The following is a 16,549-nucleotide window of genomic DNA, read 5'->3' as shown; positions in this document are numbered from 1 at the left end:
TCAGCCGCTGACGACATTTTTGCTACCCAATGCAGGACTCTACGCTAGACTCGCATTTCACTTCGAAAAGTGTATCTATCTCTTTAAGTAATAAAAAATAAAAACCTATGTCATCTGCTAGGTATTATCAGTATTCTCCGCGAAATGTCCTGTGAATCATTTGATGCACGTTGTGTATCAGGTTTGTCTTGGTGAGTGATCAATATTGCTAGCTCCAGGCTAGCTGGCTAGCTCTCGTGAATGGGGGATGGTGGTTTTTGGCAGAGATGTGAAAGGTGATGATAACGTTTTTTCTTGAAAGAATTTGCGTTTTACTTTGTTCATTTTGCGTGTCGACCTGATATAATTGATGTATGGTGTATTCAGATGAAGCCATATTCAAACTTTTTTTAAGTTATATAGTTAAAATATAGCTGGCATTTCACCAGTGTTAGTGGAGCCATTGTCTGGAAAATAGGCTAGGTGTGGCAGGGTTACGCTACTGCAAGTCTCGCTGACTAGTTGTGGTTATGTTTTATCCAACATATGTGTTGTATGAAAATATGTGTTCCATGCAAATTTAGTCATAGCACTGTGTTTAAAGCAGGTTAAGCTTTAATGTCATGTCATTTGGTAGTATACAGCAGCATTGCAGTATATGTATACAGAGATGTTTATATCCAATTATTAATTGTATTACATTCATATTGAATAGAGACAATTACTGTACAGTATCTTGATATTGGAGTTGATTGAGATATAACTAGTTTTCTTGTAGCGAATAACTAAGCCCTGTTTAGATAATACAGTTTGGGTCTTTTGACTGTCTTGATTGATTGATCGATCGAGTGTTCCTGACGAGGAACTGGTGAGCCACCCAAGGACCAGGAGAAACACATGAAGAAAGAAGAGACACACACTTATCTTTCATCTGCCACACTCTCCGGTGTGGTAGGACACAAATACACACACACTTTTATTTTTATTTTCTTGAATTTGAAAATGCCTTACTGTTTAGGACGTGAGTCACTGAGGATTTAGAGCATTGTTGTTAAGACAACTGTTATTTGTATGTTGTCCTGAAACTAATGTTTCATTCATCTTTTCTGTTGAACTAAAATTCAGTATTCTATACCTTTTTCTAACTCAGTGTCAGGCTCCTATTATTTCACAGTTCAGCTCCCCACTGCTCCTACGAACCTAGTTATGAGGTGTACTTACTCTACAGAAGGGTTACATTTATGATACTGCATGCGTTACAGTACTAGCTAGCTTGCTAGCTAACTCCTACTGTGTTCAAGTAGTAGGTGTTAAGAATTGGCTAGCTAGCTGCTACCTAGCTATGGTAGTAGGAGTTAGCTAGCCACCTTTCTTTTAAAAGCTCCTAGCTCACCTTTCTTTTGGAAGAAATTACTCAAACAGTTTTCCGCCATTTTGCCTTCTCTCCCTTTCCTTTTTTTCTTTTCTGGAACCCAGATTTTGCTTTCTTTGGGAAAGGCATGACTCTGTGCTTGTGCATGTATCAGCAGTCACTCGCGACAGGACCAGATGAGGTGTATTGAGAGATGCTCGTGAGGGGCGGACTAAACCATTTTGCACCTTTTGTAAGGAGTGAGAGAGGCCTCAGAGTGGGGTGAGAGGGGCCTCAGAGAGCCTCCACCATTTTCTCTAAGTCCCTCATCCGATGTATTGAGCCAATTTTAACCGAAGTTATGACTTATTAGTTAGAAATAAAAATTTGCAAACTAAAACAAACTTTTAGTTCCAGACTTCCCGAAGCCCCTCCCGCCTTCTGGGCCCTGGTTGGTCCTTCCCCCTTTTCCCCCCACTACGACGCCACTGCAATTTGTCCACATCGCCGGCGTGTCTCTGATGTCCATCTCTGTCTGCCGTTGAGGGCGCTGTCCGTTGTCTGCTGATGTCTCTGGTATGCAGTAAGTAGGTAGAACTTCTTTTGCTGCCTGGTTTCCAATGTTCCATGTTGTGTTAGACGAGCCCTCTCAGTGAACTCAGTCACATGTTGGAAAGTGGTCTCATCTAGATGCGACGTGAGTCTCTGTTAGATCCGCTCCTCTTTGGCTTTCAAAGCGTCGATGGTAAAATAAGTTTGTCTCATTCATTCGTTCAACAGCTGGCTCTGTGCCTTCTGGATGATCTAGCTAGCTTGGTGACCCTTGACCAAAGACTTCATTTGCAAGCTCTGAGATCCGCAATCTAACTGCTTTCATAACCCATGACGGTGTCTTCCAATTCACACGAGTCCCCTTTGGCCTTGGCATCAGCACCATCTGCTGCTTTCCAGAAAATGATGCAGACAATCTTGAAAGATCTACCTGGAGTACAAAAGTACTTGGATGACATAATAGTCTATGGAGACACATATGAAACTCATGACGGGCACCTGCAAGCTGTCCTTCTGCGTCTTAGAGACGCCGGCCTTCAGATCAACTTTGACAAAAGGTCATTTGGTCAGACAAGCATTCCATTCTTGGGCATGTCATTTCTAAGGAGGGTCTGTACCCGAGCCCGGATCATCTGACTGCAATCGTGGAAGCTCCTATGCCAAAAGACGTGGCAGCACTACGCTTCTTCCTGGGCTTAACATCCTGGTTCAGCGAGTTTCTACCAAGTCATGCTGCAATTGTGGAGCCACTGCAACAGCTGCTCAGAACAAACACTCAGGCTGAATTACAGTGGGACGATGCAGTAGATAAAAACTTCACTAAACTTAAAACAATGCCACTGAAAAATCCAGCTCTTGCCATCTATGACACCAAGCTATCTTCACTACAGATGCCTCAGACTACAGGTTGGGAGCTATCCTGACACAGCAGCACTCAGACAAAGGCTGAACGCATTGTTGCCTTCGCTTCCCGTATGCTGTCAACCGCTGAGAGGAGGTACTCCACTACAGGAAAAGAGGCCCTGGCCTGTGTATGGGCAATGGAACGATGACGAACATACACGTGGGGACACAGATTCACACTCAGAACTGACCACCAAGCTCTCACCACTCTCCTCAACACCAAAGGAATGAACAGAGCTGGTAAGAGGGTTGCCAGATGGTCTGCTGGGCTGATATGTTTTCAGTACGTGTGCAGTACCGCCCAGGTAGTCAAAATGTTGTGGCAGAATGCCTCTTATGTGTTCCCCTGGTCAACTCTAGCATGGCTGTGGATTCTGAGCAAGAATTATTCACAGAGATAACTGAGATCTCTCCCCTCCTGACCGCATTGCTGCTTGTGGATTTCAAAGCTGAATGTGAGGACTGTCCCGAACTTACACAACTGTGGCAGGTCATTTGTTCAGGCTGGCCTAAGGTGAAAAAGTCTCTTCCAAATGATGTACAACCGTATTTCTTAGTGCGCCATGAACTTGAGTCACCACTGGTCTTCCATGGAACATGCCTGGTGGTTCCCAAGTCCCTTCAAGAGAGGATAGTACATCTGGCAGATGAAGGACACTAGTGCATAGTTCGCACAAAACAATGCCTCAGAAAGCTTTACTGGTGGCCACACATGGATGGGTTCGTCCACACAGTTCTGTCGTCATGCACAATCTGTCAATCATCTGACAAAACAGCCAAAACTCCTCCTGCCCCATTGCAGCCTGTTGAGGTTCCATGGGGCCCTTTTTAGCATGTGGCTGTTGACATTGTGGGTCCATTTGAACGTGGGGCCTATGACTGCAGATTTGCCATCACCCTCATTGACTATTTCAGCAAATGGCCGGACGTAGCCTTTAATTCACCCGCAAATGACGTTCATGGCTTCCACCTTTGCACATGAAGGAAACCCCTGTGCCATTACAACAGATAATGGGCCACAGTTCAATTCTTCTACCTTCACTGAGTTCCTGAGAGAAATGGGCATCAAGCACACCAGAACGAGTGTCTACCACCCTCAAGCTAACGGATGTGTTGAACGGTTTAACAGAGTGCTGAAAGACTGTATTCAAGCAGTACAGACAGTTCAACAAGCATGGAAGCCTACAGTCACTGAGATGCTTCATAGCTACTACGCCAAAGCTCATGCAATGACCGGTGAGTCCCCGTTTCAGCTCCTGAGGAGGAGGCCAATGTGGACAAAGCTAAATGTCCTACCACCTCCCAAGGGTAGATGGAAATACGATCAAGTCAGGGCCAGAGTTGTCCTACAGCAGGCCAAGAGTGAACACTACACTAACGTCAAGAGAGGTGCAAAACCTCCCAAGGTCACCATTGGTGATAAAGTTCGGGTACACAAGCCTTTCCACATGGGAAAGGGAGAGAGACAGTGCACCGACCCCTTGTCTGTGCAGCAACAGACTGGGCTGAGTACCTGTATCGATGGGAAATGGGAAAAGGTGGAATGCAGCACACTTTTCTGCCCAGAGAAACCAGAGGTGTTACCGCGGGTGTCAACAAGACAAACTGCCCATCATAGAGAGCGACAACTACCAGCTTGGACAAAAGACTATGTGAAGGCATAGGTCTAAGCCTAAAACAAGAAGATATGTAAAGGGTGTAGGTAGATTGCTGACCTATGGGGGGGGGGGAGAAACTAAAGGGAAAAGAAATGGAGTACAATACAATTGCCAGTTGGAGTTACGGTGGCAGTAATGTGAATTTTAGTTACTACGTTCGAGTGTTTTGAGTATTATATATAACGCACTTTCAGTTGCACTTATATGGTAAGACTTACTTGAAATACCGTGGAGAATTTAAGTTGATTACAGAAACCTTATGTTTTCAGATATTTTCATTCATGTATTCAAATGTTTTCAGGTTTATGAGTATGGAACATTAAGATACCTGATAATGTTACATTACAGAAGGAAAATGTTTAAGCCTTAGGCTAAGTTCAGTCATAATGAGATAGTACTTAACACCGCCCTAGAGCACCTGTTAAATTATAATTACCTGGGACTGAAAATCATTGCCTCGGGAAGCTTTGGTCTGGCAATGAATGCAGACACATCCCCATGACACATTGCAGTTTAAACCATTTCAAATCCAAGAGCTAAGAAAGAGTCCTCTCAGTCAGCTGGTTGTGAAACTAACCAACCCCATAGCCACCAACTTAGATGAGTTTCAGACCAGCACTGCTAACCAACTACAGATTAGAGTAAACCAAATCATCAAACAATGCAAAAACTCATGTTTGGAACATTGGGACATAGAAACCAAATTTACACCACAAATCAGAATGTTATCAGGCCCTAAAAAGAGAATACAAATGGGCTGACTATCTATCCACTGTCAGAGACAGTAAGCAGAGACACATCCTTACCAAGTCCAGGCTCACTGACCACAGTCTAGCCATTGAAAAGGGCAGACACACAAAAACGCTTGGCTACCAAAAGAGCAAAGAATATGTGGTCACCGTACGGCAGGTGAGGTCGAGACAGAGATGCACTTCCTGCTAAATTGTGAGAAATTCCAGAACATAAGACAAAAATATCAGGAGAAATTTAAAAATCAGATTCCAAATGTTCTACTCCTGGATGAGAAAGAGCAATGGCCAATTATTTTAGAAGAGGGTCAAAGTGCACACCTTGCGGCACAATGTGTCAGAATGTCATAGCCTAAGGGTCAGCGAGTGACCAAAATACTGTCAATTACTGTCAGCTGCCGTTCAAGTGCTGTTCTATGTTTCTGCCAGATCTAGTATGTATTCCTTTTTCCTTTTTTTATTCTTTTTTTTTAGTACTCTGTTGACCTGTTTTGCTTTGGCAACATTGTAATTAATGCAGTCATGCCAATAAAGCATTATTGAATTGAATAGTAGTACTTCCGTGAGTAATGGGGAAGCTGTTGCGTTTGTGGACACTGCATTCCATCGCCACTGGGTGGCACTGTGAGACGATGGATGGCGGAGAGGGACTGCTGTAAGGGGACGGGAAAAGAACAAGCAGAGCGAGGATGGAAAGTTGTATGAAAGCTAGTCGTTGCTAAATAGAGTTAAATAGCAGTTCATTCGTCTCCTGTGAGTCACTCGCCAACATAACAGACTCCAACAAAAAAGTCGTGGCACAATCTTATAATGGAGTGTATGCCCAATGAATACGTCTCATGTATGCTTCACTCCTCACTGGACACCATCTTCAAAGTTTGGGACCCCTACTTAGAACATATTGGACCTACGCTGTCCTCTTCCATATTACAAGGGTTTCCTAAACCGGCCCAGCCTGTCCCTGTACCTGTTCTATTGCAAAACCACTTGTCCTGTAATCTTCCTATTTTACACGTTGTTTGTTTGTTTGTTTGTTTGTTTGTTTGTTTGTTTGTTTGTTTGTTTGTTTGTTTGTTTGTTTGACGTTGCCTTTCTCTGTTGTTGGGGGTGGTGAGGGTTTGGGGTGGAGATAATGCCCACTATTTTTTCATTTACTTACTCATTTAGTCATGTCGTGTCTGAGCTTTTGTGTTCTGTGTTGTCTACGAAAATGTAATAAAGATATTCTAAATAAAATAAAATGAGACAATGTTGGGTTTTTTTGTTTGTTTGTTTAGTTTTTTGCTAGTAATAAGTGAAAAGACCTGCCAAAGGAACTAGTGGAAATACACTTGTTAACAAGATGAACCGTCTATAAACAAGTCCTCATAGCTCAAGGAAATGTTGCTTGTTGGGTGACTGTGTCTTAAATGAAGTGTAATGATATATTGTATCTTAATATAAGACACAGTCACCCAACAAGCAACATTTCCTTGAGCTATGAGGACTTGTTTATAGACGATGCGTCTTGTTAACAAGTGTATTTCCACTAGTTCCTTTGGCCTCGTCTTATTTTCTTTTTTCTTTTTGAAGGGCTATTTTTAAAGCATACAAAACCATGAATTGCAACATGTCACTGAAAATTCATTTTCTGCATCTCACTTGGACTTCTTCCCTGCTGATCTTGGTGCAGTCAGTGATGAACATGGTGGAAGGTTTCACCTGGACATTGCGACCATGGAAACGAGTATCAGAGCAACTGCAATCCATAATGCTGGCCGACGGTTGTTGGGCACTGACACTAGAGGCACCAGATGCTGAGTACAGACCTGTTGTACTCAGCATACCTGTTGTTTTTTTGTCGCCCTTTTGTATCTGTTTAAGTCGGAGAGTACTGCTGGCGTCGTGTGTGGCTGCCGCTTCTCCCTTATGTAGCCCCCCCCCTTCCCATCCAGCCCTGCGGGTCTGTGTTATGTTTTATCTGTCGTCTTGTTTCACTGCCGTTTATTGTAAAGCGACTTTGAGTGTTAGAAAAGCGCTATATATGTTTGATTTATTATTATTATTATTAAACCAACATCAGCTGCAAAACATTTTAAGCTCAGTTGAACTGATCGCATAATGTTGTGTCAGCGTCATTAGGCTGTTAAACGTGTTAAATTCAACGAAGGTTATTGCAGCGAATTCGGGGGACAACGCAACCACAGGAACTGCCGCGGCCGGGACGCGAACCCGTACCGCCCGCACCGCAGGAGGCATCGCTAACCGCTAGACTAAACGATCAGACCCGTTAGCTAAGGACCAACGTGTCTACTTATCCATGCACGTTACACTACCCCCCTTCCTTCGGGAAGCGCGCCCCGCGCTTAAGCATATCAGCTCCTTTACGCCTCAGGGCGCGTACGCTTCCGATGGCCTTACGGTCGCTCCATCCCACTTCTGACACCAATGTAGCGAATTCGGGGGACAACGCAACCACAGGAACTGCCGCGGCCGGGACACGAACCCGTATCGCCCGCACCGCAGGAGACATCGCTAACCGCTCGACTAAAGGGTCATACCCGTTGGTCGAGGACCAACGTGTCTATTTATCCATGCACGTTACATTATCTTAATGTTTCTCCAAATTCCTACGTGATACGGCAAATCTGAAATTACTTCTGTGTTCAGTTTGACATTGTCTATCATAATCTCTATTTTTTCAGGGAGCAAAACGTTTGAAAATTTTTGGCAAGTGCCAATCCTAAAGAAAGGACTACGTCGCAGCTTGGCGCGCAGCAGTCACCTGACGCCAGCTTGTTCCTTATTGGATCAGTTGAAAAGGTTCGTTCTTCTATCCAATAGGGTTTATGGCTTGAAAAATAAATACCGGATTGTCCCTTTAAAATGTCGTCGGCTGCCTTTTTTGATTATGGCGTTTTGACTCGGGGACTTTTAATGCGGAGCAGCCGGAAATGCATGACGCTGATTGTGTCATAGTACTTACACGAGTAATGGGACTGCTGTCCTCCGCTACCTCCTTACATTCCTGTGTCTCTTTTTTCCCCAGGAAACTGCCCAGTTGGGACTTGTCCTGTCCGGGTGTCATTCTGCCTTAAAAGCTCTTTCTGGTGTTTACACTGTAATCTGCACACAGCTCACTTGGCCGCCGCAATAAAATGTCCCTGCACATTGCTGTGTTACGTCTAATCACCATGGCAACAAAACAATAATTTACTCTTAGTTAAAAATCATAGCACGCACACACTGCCTTTGTGAGAGGGCTCCGTGTTCTCTTGCACTTTCTTGGCATTTTTTTCCTCCTCTCCCCAACGCACTCGAGTAGGGCGATTTTGGCACCAGATGGGAGGGACTACAGAACGTGCATCGTCGATGTGGAATAAGGCTACAACCCGGCCGCTCTCCTCCAGGAACGTGTTCGGTGGAAGGAGATGAACTAGTTGCGATTCTTCTCCCATGGCTCGCACGCGGATCAGCTTCACGTCTGGTGACTCGGAGGTGTCCGCTCTGAAGTGAAAGTAAGTAGGCCTAAAGTGGACCTCCACGTAATCTCGGTCCCGCCGCGCAACGCTTTTATCAGTAGAATGTCGACTTGACGCCTGGTCATTTGCCAAATGCGGATTTTACGGTGTTGACAGAGGTTAACAACTTGATCCAGACGGTGTGGTTATTACAGAGTGCTGTCAGCGGATCGCCAGACGTGTTGTGGTCTCATGCGTAGACGAATAAGCGCAAATGGAATGTTAGGCTGCAGGAAAAGAGGATGGGTGGAGACCAGAAAACTTCTCCCGAGCGTTTTAAACCCTTTCCCCTTCGTCTACGGGCTGCTCGACTGACGTGACTGGCAGCGTTACAGGTGGATTTACATGTTTTCTTAAGCGTGCTAAAATCCGACTCGACTTGAACTTTTATGAACTGATCCCAAGTTTTTATGCCCACACTTCCAACAGAACGGCGACTCGAGGTGTTCAGACGTGGTCAGCAGACCAACAACGGGCTCCTCGGTGTAAACCGTCGTTGACATGTTATGAACCGTCGTTGACATGTTATGAACCGTCGTTGACATGTTATGAACCGTCGTTTCACATGGTGTGCTCCAACCGGGAACCCTGCTGAGTCGGGTGTCTGGAGTCGTTTTCCAACCAGATTCGCTAAAAAATGTTCCCAGACTTTTCAGCGGCGTGGAAATCCACACAATACACCATGACCCACACATGTTGTTCTAAATATCGCATGTTGTGTGAAGTGAAGTGACTGAAAGGTTGTCTAAATGGCGATATTAAACATTTTTATGGCCGAGTTTTTAAAAAATTCCACATTTGTGGATCACGAAACTTTTTTGAAGAACATTATAACGCAAAACGACGTTTCCGCCTTTGTGCATCATATGATATTGATTTGTGGATCTCTTGAAATCTGTGCCACTGTACGCCATGCGAATCTTCCACCACACTTACAGATTTCTTCTGAGTTTACACCAGGCTGGACACAGCAACCGTGTCCAGATGCCCTCCTCGGGTGTTCTTGCTGTTGTTGGTTAGGGAACATCCTCATAGAAGATAGAAGCCCCACATACATCTACACACATTACTCCAAACAGTGTGTTGATGGGTGAGCAACATTTGGCGAGTGTATTTCACAGCGTTACATTTATCAAGGTTTGTGATGACTGAACAAAAATTTAAAAACTTTCCAGGGGGAGATTAGGGAATGGATAACATCATAAATGTTACACTAGAACTACAGACATGTTCGTGTCAGAAAATTTCCCCTTCTAACTTTGGTAAAAGTAATGAAAAAAACCTACCATTTTTGATCATGAGGCATTTTAATTTCTTGACAAGGTGGACCACCTTATTTTACGGTCATAAGGGGCAACACATTACAGACATGTAGAGGGCTTTGTCTGTGTTGTTGGTACAAACTGACATTTACAGACAAGCTGTGACTTAACACTCAGCTGGGCCTACTTGGGAGGCCTTAAGAAAGAGAGGTAAGCTGAAATCCATGTTGGACAAGGCTGTGATGGGCTGTTCATTGGCACAGTTTCTATCAGGTCCCCAGTTTTCTCAGGGCAACAACCCATGTATGAGTGGAGAGCAATTAAGCAATTTACAACTAGCAAAACCCATCATCTCACGAGCGAGTAACTGCGTTAGTGGCACATGTCAGATCAGAATACTATAGCCTAAAGGTAGTGTGTAAGGTGAAAGATTGCTTCACAGAAAGGAATCTTTTTTTTCTTCTTCAGAGAACTAGATAAGTGTGTACTGATGGAAAATGTTTGGTTTTGTAGAGTACCTATCTTTTCTTATTTGTGGGAGCATCTTTGTATTGTTGAAGTCTGCATTGGCTTGGAGATGCCCCGTTAAACCAGTTTTGCAGAGTCTTTTGAGCCAGCACTTAGGGGATTACATTTGGAGTTCAGGAATATGGATACCAGGGAGCTGAATGTGTGCACGAGACTGTTTTGGTTTTAATGGGGGCCAGCTGATCAAGACAAGAGGAGTGTGTCATAATAGACAAGATTAGACCAAGAGATCTGGGAGCAGATGAATGGGGCCAGGGATCTCAGGCGGATGACCTAAGTGCTGGACTGATGAATGCAGGACTGAAGGGCGGAGCAGTTCTGGCAGATGGGCAGGAGGATGACCTGCAGACCGACGATGTTGGCGGGACTGCTCTGATATCCAGCGACGTGGACAGGGCACCCACTTGGGGAGGCCGACCAGGCAGCGGGGCCGCTTGGGGCGAGGGCATCGGCGGTGGGACCACTCGGGAAACGGGAAGCTGGGCCACCAGAGACACGGGAAGCTCAGAGCGGGAACCACGCAACCTCGAAAGCCACAGGTAACAGCCAAACAGGAACCCAAAGACCAAGCGCTCCACTACTTCAGGCAGGTGGAGGTCAGGCTGGGTGGTGGCAGTTTGGGAGCTTTTGCTCTGGGTCAGCGGAGACGGCCGCTGAAGATCAGGCAGGGCGTCGGCAGGCGCAGCAGACGGCCAGAAGTCTGGCCGGGCTTTAGCAAAGATGACCAGTGGTTTGAGGTTAGGGCCCAGACACACCAAACCGACACCAGAGAACTACGAATGCCAACAGTTGCGTCGCCTGCGTCTGGGCCATAAAGTAGCACTTGAACTCATCGCAGACTACAACCAACAGCCAGCTAGCATGTACGTTCTGCACCTGCGTGAGAGGAAATAACTCTCAATACCAGCAGGTGGCGGTAGTCAGTATTCGTCATTCAAAATTGGAAACCGGAAGACTCAGGACTGCAGATATATTGTTTTTTTCCCCCACTTTTTATTAATCAAAATAAGTACAATTCAAATAATACAATTTACAATGAACAGATGTACAATAATACAATGAACATCAGGATACAAAGAAAACAAGGCATACTCCAAAAGGAAAAAATCTAAAAGCAAAGGGTGTGTAAAATGAAATAGTATAAACTGGGGGGCTCAGTACAGTATTTTCAGGAAGACAAAATAGTTTCACAAATGTTTCTAGTTTTGATGGTTTTACTGAGGACTGCAGATATACAAACCGTGAATAAAGCAGCGTCTGCTTATCATTTTCACTCAACTCTCGCTCACTACAGACGGCCTCATATAGCTCCTTTTAATCGAGAATACGTCTGACAAAAAGTTGTGTACTGCTACACCCAACGTGACTCTTGTCCTATATTAGGTTTTACAGCTAACTAAACTCTCCCTTGCATCATATCCTCCAACGAACAGGCCAGTGTTGTATATGGACAGGACTTAATAATAAGGAAGTCTGAAACTGAAAATAAACATACAGAAAAGCATACATCAGTATACAATACAAAAATAGCGTACTCAATCTAGAGTTACAGTTAGGATAACTAATACTCTATTTTTCAGGAAACAAAGGTAAGTATAAAACTAACATTTTCTTTGCAGGAATAAAATGTAAGTTGTAACTAATCAGGTATAGCATTGAACACTGTATTTACGCTAGCATCAAAAGTATAGCCTGAATGCCATCATTACAATGTGCTGTCATACATGTTACCAAAATTATACAAACTGTAGCAAATATGTAAAAAATACTTAAAAATAAAGATTCTAGCAATGATGGATAATAGCTTTACTTACAGATATTGCCACTCAAAGGGGTAGAAACTAGGTGATGGCTAATGATGGAGCATGAATATTGCTGTGTTGTCACAGGAAAAGGAAGTAGCTGAAACTGCGGTACTTATCCATGCCACTAGAAGGCAAAAGACTCAAGATAATGGAACTATGCCCCTAGTGGCAGGGAGGCTCTAAAAATAAAGGAAACCGTTCCATTACACTCCCCGTCTGGCATTATTTAAAATGCCACAATACACATTTACATAATCTAATCTTCTGGAGACAAGAGAAGAATACACTCTGAGATGGGTCTGGAGAAAGTCTTATTAGTCATGTGACGGGTAAGCTTAACCTCCACTTCCATCTTGGCTGAGGTCATTGTCCTGATACTAGAGAAAGCAAAGAAAATATCTGTGATCTTCCTGAATAACAGTAGAATATCTGGTCTATGTCTGCTGTGACAGTAACAGATTCCTTTCGGAAGCGGAGAACCACACCCAAAAGGGTGTTGTTGAGGTCTGGCCCCGAAAGCAGCACGTCGTTGATAGACACGCCATTAAACTGTGCACTCGAGTCAAACACCGCACGAATTTTACCAGGCTTCTGTGGGTGGTAGACACCGAAAGTGGGAAGATGCCATCTCTCTTTATCTTTGTCACAAGGTGGTGCCAGCACTGCATGATTGTTATCGAGCATTTTCTGCATGAACTCGACAAGGTGTGCTCTCATGTCTCCCTTCTTGTCCAGCTGGCATCGAAGAGACATAAGCCGCTTGTAGGCATAGGGTCTGTTGTCTGGGAGTAGACGTCTGGGGCTGCGAAACGGTAATGGGGCGACCCAGCTGTTAGTTTCATCTTTGAAGACTCCTTCCATCTTCTTCAGAAAGAGCATGTCTTCGACAGATGGTGCAAGCTGGTTGTCGGTATCAGTGTAGCAAAAGACTGTCTCTCCTAAACTCTCTTCAGAGGGTCTTGAGTATGGGCTTGAAGCTTGAAGTTGATGGGGAGTGGCTTTCGAGTAACTCAGACTGAAGTTCTCCTTCACACTGATGCAGCTGTCACAGGGGTGAGAAGGCTTGGGCGTCCATTATCTAATACATGCGTTTTTACAGCACTCACTTTAGTTGGCTTGTGAGCACTGCCGATGCACACATCGCCTATGATAACCCAGCCCAGGTCGAGCTTCTGTGCATATGGGTCATTGTCTCTGCCACTGAGCGGCTTTCTCACCTTGTGAGCTCTCAGAGGGTTCCGTCCAATGAGGAGGAGGATGTCTGCATCTAGGTCGAGGGGCAGTATCTCAGCAGCTATTAACCTCAGATGGCGTTGGTGTACTGCAGCTTCAGGAGCGGGTATTTCTTCCCTATTGTTAGGGATAGCCTTACACTCATGAGCATAGGGAGAGGAAAACTCATTTTCCCATCTACTGACTCTATTGTGTAGCTTGCAAGCTCTCATACCTGATGTTTCTACTACGCCAGAGCAGGTCTTCAGGGTGTATGGTTCAACTGTGCTTTGAATGTCAAACATGTCAAAAAACTCAGTCTTTGCAAGGGACAGATTACTTTGGTCATCCACAATTGCGTACATCTTCTTGCTGTTGTGTCGCTGACCTTTAGGGAAGACATGCACAAGGCAAATCTTCGAGCAGGATTTTCCTGTGAATCCATTTCCACATACCTTTGTACACGTTGCTGTAACATCCAGCTTTGATGAGCTTGCTTCCTCCTCGCCATGCTGTTTAGGGACAGAGAGGGGCTCGGTTGTCTGTGGTGCTGGGCCAGGGTGAAGAGCTGCCAAGTGCCTCTCACTTTCACACTCCACAACCTGATGGTGACATTACAGTCCTTTGCCTGGTGACTGGTGGATGCAAGGCAACGGTAGCAGATGTTGTCTTTGATGAACTCTTTCTGTCTTCAAGCAGCAGCATCCTGAAACCTCTACTTCTTTTCAGTGGGTGCGGCTTGTGATGTATAGGACAGTATCTGTTTAAAACTTCAACTACCCTTTCTACTTTTGTGGTTACGTCTGCTGATACATCTGTCTTGTGCACCGTAACTGATGGCTTTCTGTTGTAATTACCCAGGGGCTTTTCTTTCTTGAAGCTGACAGAGGAGATAGAAGCTGTTGTAAAGCTTGGGTCATTCCTTGCTCTGGCCTCTTTCTGCGCAAACTCAGAGAAGACAGAGAAAGGTGGGAAGGCCACTCTATGCTCTTCTTTAAATGCTTACCCAACTGTTGTCCACTTTTCTTGGAGGTGAAAGGGTAGCTTCTCCACAATTGGACCTACTCCCCTGGCTGTGTCGAGGTAACTTAAACCAGGTAAATATCCATCTAGCTTTGCAGCGGACAGTTCTAAGAGCAAGTCTGATAGCTCGCGGAGCTTTTGAGGTTCTTTGCTGGAGAGCTTTGGAAAGTTCTCTATTCTAGAGAACAAGGCTCTTTCTATTGCCTCTGTTGAACCATAGCATTCTTGTCCAGATCATACCTAGACCGACAGATGGATGACGCATGTTGACTGCTTTGACCCTTCTAGCATGTTCTGAAAACTCTGGGCCGAGCCACTTGATGAGCAGGTTTACTTCTTCACTGGCAGTAAGACCAAGGTCTGCAATGGTACTCTGAAAAGGTAGCCTTCCAGCTGAGATAATTCTCTGGCTTGTCATCAAACTTAGTCAGTCCTTAGTCAGTTACCAGCTGGCTCTTTGCTAGGAACCTGGCGAAGTCACTGGTGGTGTTGTCAGTAGGTGCAGGTTTTGGGTTACACCTCCACTGTGGTTGTGGCTCACTGTAGGAAAGGCATTGTTGAAGTGTATCTCTTTGCAGCGCTGGTTTACTGCCCTCTGGAGGTGATGAGTGGTACTGCTTTGGATCTTGCCTGAAGTAAGATGTGAACTCTGGTGAAGGTTTCACTTGTTTTTGCTGAGGGGTGACGTCATCATGCTGAGTGGACATATCTTTGCGTGAGCTCAGTGTAGTTGCTTGAGTGTTTATTTATGTACTCACTCACTTTCTGCTCTGGGGTTCCTTGTATGGGCAAGAACTCTTAACTCTTCACTTTGCTCTGCAATAAACTGAGCAGCAGCAGCAGGCTGCATTAACTCTGGTTTGGCCATGAAAGCATCAGCTTCTTTCTTGGCTTGAAGTGCATCAAGAGTTGCATCTAAGCGGACCTTTTCAACATTTGCATTAGCTTCTATGCGAGCTTTCTCTATTTTAACGTTCATTTCTTGGTCAGCGTAGGCTGCTCTGGCTTTAGCAGCCTGTGCTTCAACCAGTGCTAGTGCTGCTGCCATACTGGCTCTAGTTGATGCATACGATCTTTTTGAAGATCCTGCTGACGATCTAACACTCAGCTTTCTTGAAGATTTTGAGGACTTTAAGGAGTGAGAGGAGAGTGACGTATTCTCCTCGCTGTCTTGACCTTGAGGCTCTAAATTTTCCATTATGTCGATGAGTGCTTGACTTGAAAAGGCTTTGTCAGTTACTGGCCTCTAGCTGAGTCCGACAGCTAGTTGATGTCCCTCGCAGAGTGCTATCTTTTCACTGTACTGCTACACCCAATATGACTCTTGTCCTATATTAGGTTTTACAGCTAGCTAAACTCTCCCTTGCCTCATATCCTCCAAGAACAGACCAGTGTTGTATATGGACGGGATTTAATAACAAAGAAGTGTGAAACTGAAAATAAACATACAGAAAAGCATACACTAGTATACAATACAAAATAGCTTACTCAATCTAGAGTTACAGTTAGGATAACAAATCCTCTTATTTTTCAGGAAACAAAGGTAAGTATAAAACTAAAATTTTCTTTGCAGGAATAAAATGTAATTTGTAACTAATCAGGTATAGCATTGAACACTGTATTTACGCTAGCATCAAACGTATAGCCTGAATGCCTCCATTAAAATGTGCTGTCATACATGTTACCAAAATTATACAAACTGTAGCAAATATGTAAAAAATACTTAAAAATAAAGATTCTAGCAATGATGGATAATAGCTTTACTTACAGATATTGCATCTCAAAGGGGTAGAAACTAGGTGATGGCTAATGATGGAGCATGAATACTGCTGTGTTGTCACAGGAAAAGGGAGTAGCTGAAACTGCGGTACTTATCTATGCCACTAGAAGGCAAAAGACTCAAGATAATGGAACTATGCACCTAGTGGCAGGAAGGCTCCAAAAATTAAAGGGAACCGTTCCATTACAAGTTGCAAATGGCACTGGCGTTGTCAGCCCTTTGTCTTTTGGTTGTGGAAGAAGAAAGA

General features: G+C 44.4%; 1 protein-coding gene across 2 annotated transcripts in view; it reads left to right on the top strand.

The window, feature by feature from the left end:
• The first annotated feature begins 8,148 nt into the window (after positions 1 to 8,148).
• Positions 8,149 to 16,549, top strand: part of pld2 (phospholipase D2) — a 42,132-nt gene continuing 33,731 nt past the window's right edge. For both annotated transcript variants that reach the window (XR_008810602.1, XM_056284802.1), the window contains exon 1: positions 8,149 to 8,689. The gene's annotated coding sequence lies outside the window, so the exon portion shown is untranslated. The remainder of the gene's footprint in view (positions 8,690 to 16,549) is intronic.

This window comes from Lampris incognitus, chromosome 8 (assembly GCF_029633865.1).
Source record: "Lampris incognitus isolate fLamInc1 chromosome 8, fLamInc1.hap2, whole genome shotgun sequence".
Classification (NCBI taxonomy): domain Eukaryota; kingdom Metazoa; phylum Chordata; class Actinopteri; order Lampriformes; family Lampridae; genus Lampris; species Lampris incognitus.
The sequence above is the reverse complement of the archived record's forward strand: the minus strand, read 5'-3'. Positions and strand labels throughout refer to the sequence as shown.